The sequence below is a fragment of the Gopherus flavomarginatus genome, chromosome 22, assembly GCF_025201925.1.
Source record: "Gopherus flavomarginatus isolate rGopFla2 chromosome 22, rGopFla2.mat.asm, whole genome shotgun sequence".
NCBI classification, from domain to species: Eukaryota; Metazoa; Chordata; order Testudines; family Testudinidae; genus Gopherus; species Gopherus flavomarginatus.
This window is the reverse complement of record NC_066638.1, coordinates 7,091,266-7,096,922: the sequence shown is the minus strand read 5'-3', so window position 1 is coordinate 7,096,922 and position 5,657 is coordinate 7,091,266. Positions and strand designations below refer to the sequence as shown.

General features: G+C 38.4%; 1 protein-coding gene across 1 annotated transcript in view; it reads left to right on the top strand.

The window, feature by feature from the left end:
• ZBTB8OS (zinc finger and BTB domain containing 8 opposite strand) overlaps positions 1–5,657 on the top strand; it is a 77,050-nt gene that overhangs the window by 64,576 nt on the left and 6,817 nt on the right. The gene's annotated exons all lie outside the window — the stretch shown is intronic.

Here is a 5,657-nt window from a genome sequence, read left to right as displayed (position 1 = left end):
GTCCCGCCGCCCCAAACCATGGAAGCCCGAACGTGAGAGAAACAAAAGGTATTTGCTGACGTGGGCGTTGGACAGAGACGCCCGAGGGCTGGGGACACAATTAAAGGGGCAACGCGCCGATTGCAGGCACAACCCAGCAGCTTCCGCTGCCTGAGCTCGCCTTGCAGTGTGGGCTGCATTTTCCTCTTTTCGCAGCCGCCGTCCCACATGCTACCCAGGAGGGAACGTGATGCCTAAAGGCCATTTGACACCTCCCCGCCCCTCCATGCCCATTTCTGTAAGCCTTCCCCCGGCAGAGGGTAAAAATGTCTTAGGGTGACCAGACAGCAAGTGTGAAAAATCGGGATGGGGTGGGGGTAAGAGGAGCCTATAGAAGAAAAAGACCCCAAAATCGGGACTGGCCCTATAAAATTGGGACATCTGGTCACCCTAGAATGTCTAGACTAGTGCTCATCATGGCACACAAGGACATAGGTGAGTGGGAGGTTTAGGTATGACACCAGCGAAAGGCTCCTTTGCTTTCAGAATGAAATGACATCTCTTCTTCGCAGTTGCAGAGACTGGGTAGCTCTCTCAGCACTATAGCTTATGGAGTTTGAGGGGGACAAGTCAATTTGTCACTTAGTTTTCTTTTGAGCTATTTATTAAAATGTTTGAGATACAGATGGTCATTATTTCAGTTTCCTTGAAACGGGAATTGCAAATAATTAAATGGGCAAATGTTTATAGTTTTTTCACTATGTCTTCCATTATAATTCCCACTGAAACTTAATACCCCAAGAAAAGCACTGTGACAAATTACAGCACTGATTCAGAAAATCCCACAGGGCCACCAGCAAGCCATCTACTTAAATCATACACCTAACATATCCAGGGGAAGAGGAACAAAATCATACTATGTTCTCATTGTTAGCATAATATTTATTTTTTGTTTTGTTCTTTAGCTATAAAAGAACTGGACTACGTACAACAATATAAACATATACAGTACATATACAATTTAACATACAATAAAGACATTCAGTAATGCACCACTGTAGAAAAGAAGTTACAAAAAGCACTTAAAGGTTTGTTCCCCATCCCTTAATAAGGGTAAATTGTTGCTGTGGTGGTGGTCTACATAAATTCTTAACTTTGGTTTTATTTATTTTTTACTCATCCACCTTGACACACACAAAAGTCTAAATCAGATACACTTGGAAACCTGGCAGCCAATGACAAAATGTCATAGCCACCTTCCTATTAGCAACTCTTGGGAAATGTCCAGTTATAAATCTCCAAAGTTCCACCTGTTTAGCGTTGCTTTACCTATTGCACACTGAATTTTCTAGATACTGTGCTGGTACCTTTAGTCAGACACTGAAAAAACCCTAGCTTTAGATGTACACAGTGAGACTAGTGTCCCACATAGAACTTTTGGCCCTCAGTGCTTATGGAACCAGGAGATAAGATGTCAGTTCTCCCACTTCCAAGATAAAAGGTTGCCTTAGTAGGTTTTTCTGTTTGTTTTTAATTTTGCATCTTATTCGCTATTACATGGTGAAACAGAGATACTAGGGCACTTTATTAAAACAAGAGTCAAATTTCTCCTGTATTCTTAATTTAACAAACAGAAAACAGAATTTAAACAGTGAAAAATATACCAAGAATCAGACTTACAGAGAAAGTGGAGATAACTGAAGAATTTCAGGCACAAAGCAGAGTTAGAATATAAACAAAGAATGTTTTCTTTATAGCAATTAATACTATAGTAAGGTTTACTCTGGTTAAACCAGTTGATCAATTTCAAGACAATGCATTACCCAGTGCAGAAAATGTTTGAAGCTGTATTGGTCTTAGAAGGTTGAAAAGGTAAAAAAAAAAACAACCAAAAAAAAAACCCTTTACTGGGTCAAAAAGTATTTCACCAGTATAGGATCCAATGGACAGACCTCTGCCTGAGTATTTTGACCCACCCAGGCTCTCAAGTTCACCCAGAGGAATTTACAGGATTGGCACTTGAGTCAGAAGCTTTCAGGCCAAAAAAGTTCCAATGTCAGGTGCTGGCTCAAAAGCTGATGGATTAAGTATTTCTTGATTTAGTGAACATTCTAGGTTTTGGTTTAATACCTACTGATAGGATCTGCTGAGCCCCAAAAGCTTGGGTATTCTAAATATGTTGATCCACTAGATTTCATATTATCTACCTTACTCAGCAATAAAAGTTTAAAAACATCTTAGCTATTGTAAAGCAAACTTTCTAAAGTTTGCATGTGAACAATATGTAGTGTGTTCTAGGGTTTTTTGTGGTTTTTGGTCCCCCACCCCACCCCACCAGCTATTTCTGCTCAAACAAGAAAATTGATTTGAATATTAGTGATACAGTCAATTACACTCAAATTAAGTTTTAGTGTTCACATGATAAACTTCTGTTTTCAGGGGTACTGAATAGCTAAAAGTTCAAGACATGCTCAGTCTTACCATTAAGAGCTTGGAGAACTTTTCAAACTGTTTTGGACCCTACTCCTTAAAACGCATGCTTAGCTTTATGCATGTTACTAGTCTCATAGTCAGTAGGGCCACACATGTGCATAAAGTTAAATGCGTGTGTCGGTCTTTACAGGATCTGAGCCTTAGCCAGTTAAGTTACCAGCGTGAGAAAAGTATGGTTTCATGTACTTTGATGGTTCTTTTGTAAGTCAAAAAAAATTCTGCATCATGTTTTGCAGGTCTTTAGTTTAAGGTGTAGAATACTGCCTCTGGGTATTTTGGGATGAACGTGTAAGTGGCTACATACTCTATTTGTTGTTTTTAATCTGTTCCTGTGCATACACCATCTTCAAATAAAAATTAGGTAAAGCAAAGAAGTGTTATAATCATTGTCAAGAGCCTGTGTTTTAAAGAGTGTTCGAGTTGACCCTGGCAGCAGAGAACACAGTAACTATGACCCTGATCCTATAACAAGATCCATTTAGGTAGACTTGTATGCCTGCATGGAGCCATTGGCAGGAATGGAACTATATTTCTCTACTTACCTATATTCATTTAAGAACAAGTGAAATCTTAGGCTCCATTACATGATTTTAAACACCTCCACCTATTTAGAGTCTGCAACAGTCCAAAAACTGACTGAAACAGACAAAAACTGACTCAGTGAACTGATTATAGCATATTATGTTATCAATACTTTACACTTTCTAGTAAGGCTTTAAAATTAAAAAAACACAACATACATTTAAGTTTATAATGTACATCAAAGTGAAGAGGAACACCCGATTTAAATTTTGCTCCAAATTTTAGTTTGCAAAGAAACTTTTACAGTGTGACCAACAAATGTTTCCTCACATTAATAATTCCAATGATAATAGTTAGTTTTAAACATTTGAACAATGTTCACGGACTATTGAACTGTGAAAGGAGCATTCAAGAAAGATAAGGCCATTGTGGAGAAACTAAATGAATTCTTTGCATCAGTCTTCACTGCAGAGGATGTGAGGGAGTTTTCCACACCTCAGCCATTCTTTTTAACTGACAAATTTGAGGAACTGTCCCAGATTGAGGTGTCATTAGAAGAGGTTTTGGAACAAATTTATAAAATTAAACAGTAATAAGTCACCAGGACCAGATGGTATTCACCCAAGAGTTCTGAAGGAACTCAAATATGAAAATACAGAACTACTAGCTGCAGTATGTAACTTATCATTTAAATCAGCTTCTGCATCAGATGACTGGAGGATAGCTAATGTGACACCAATTTTTTTTTTTAAAAAGGCTCCAGTGCCTATCCTGGCAAATACAGGCCGGTAAGCCTAACTTCAGTACCAGGCAAATAGGTTGAAACTATAGTAAATAACAGAATTACCAGACACAGATGAACACAATTTGTTGAGGGAAGAGTCAACGTGCTTTTGTAAAGGGAAATCATGTCTCACCAATCTATTAGAATTCTCTGAGTGGGGTCAACAAACATGGACAACGGTGAACCAGTGGATACAGTATACTTAGATTTTCAGAAAGCCTTTGACAAGGTTCCTCACCAAAGGTTCTTAAGCAAAGTAAGGAGTCATAGGATAAAAGAGGGAAGGCTCTCTCAATCAATCAGTAACTTGTTAAAAGACAGGAAAATAGGAATAAATGGCCAGTTTTCAGAATGGACAGAGGTAAATAGTGGTGTCCCCCCATGGGTCTGTACTGGGACCAGTGCTGTTCAACATATTCATAAATGATCTGGAAAAAGGGGTAAACAGTGAGGTGGCAAAATTTGCAGACAATACAAACTTACTCATAACAGTTAAGTCTAAAGCAGACGGCAAAGAATTACAAAGGAATCTCACAAAACTGGGTGACGGGACAACAAAATGTCAGATCAAATTCAATGTTGACAAATGCAAAGTAATGCACATTGGAAAACATAATCCCAACTATAAATATAAAACGAGGGGTCTAAATTAGCCGTTACCACTCAAGAAAAATCTTGGTGTCATTGTGCATAGTTCCCTGAAAACATCCACTCTGCGCAGCGGCAGTCAAAAATAACAGAATGTTAGGAACCATTAGGAAAGGGATAGATAAGACGACAGAAAATATCATGTTGCCTCTATATAAATCCATGATACACCCACATCTTGAATACTGCATGCCAATCTGGTCTCCCCATCTCAAAAAAAAAAGTTATAGATTAGATAGAGGAAGGAAGTGGAAAAGGTACAGAGAAGGGCAACAAAAATTATTAAGGGTGTGAAACAGCTTCTGTATGAGGAGAGATTAAAAAAGACTGGGACATTTTAGTTTGGAAAAGAGAACACTGAAAGGGGATATGATAGAGCTCTGTAAAATCTTGACTGGTGTGGAGACTATGAATAAGGAAATGTTATTTACTCCTTCACAAGAACTAGGGATCATCCAACGAAATTAGTAGGTAGCAGGTTTAAAACAAACAAAAGAACGTACTTATTCACACAACGCATAGTCAACTTCATTGCCAGGGATGTTGTGAAGGCCAAAAGTATAACTGGGTTCAAAAGAGAACTAGAAAAGTTCCTGGAGGATTGGTCCATCAATGACTATTAGCCAGGATGGCAGGGATGCAATGCCATGCTCTGAGTGTCACTAGCCTCTGTCAGAAACTGGGAGTGGACAATAGAGGATGTATCACACAATGACCACCTGTTCTGTTCATTCTCTCTGAAGCCCCTGGCACTGGCCGCTGTTGGAAGACAGGATATTGGGCTAGATGAAACTTTGGTCTGACCCAGTATGGCCATTCTTATGTTCTTAATAATTCCTGTGCACTGTTTTAAACCCAAAAATTGCAGCTCTAAGACCCCTGAACAAAAGTTTTCATTGTCTAAACTGGGAAAAATGTAAAAAGTAAACTGGGTTTCTTAAATTTTCACTTAATCTAAGGGGTTACAAAGCAACATAGGTAAATAAACATATGTTTGTTTTTTTTAAATCATACTTAATCTAGATTTTTTAAAAACTATTATTGTTACAAGTATCATCCAAGAGGTTTCTATCACAGAGAAATTAGGAGGGAAATTATGTATTTGTTTTTTGCAGTTTGTTATGTGCATTTGACAACAGTCAGTTTCACTGTTTCCCAGAGGGCTGTGCAGGACCCCCGCCAACAGCAACGGGAAAGAAAAGTTCTTTAAAGAAATAAAAATTAAAAATGA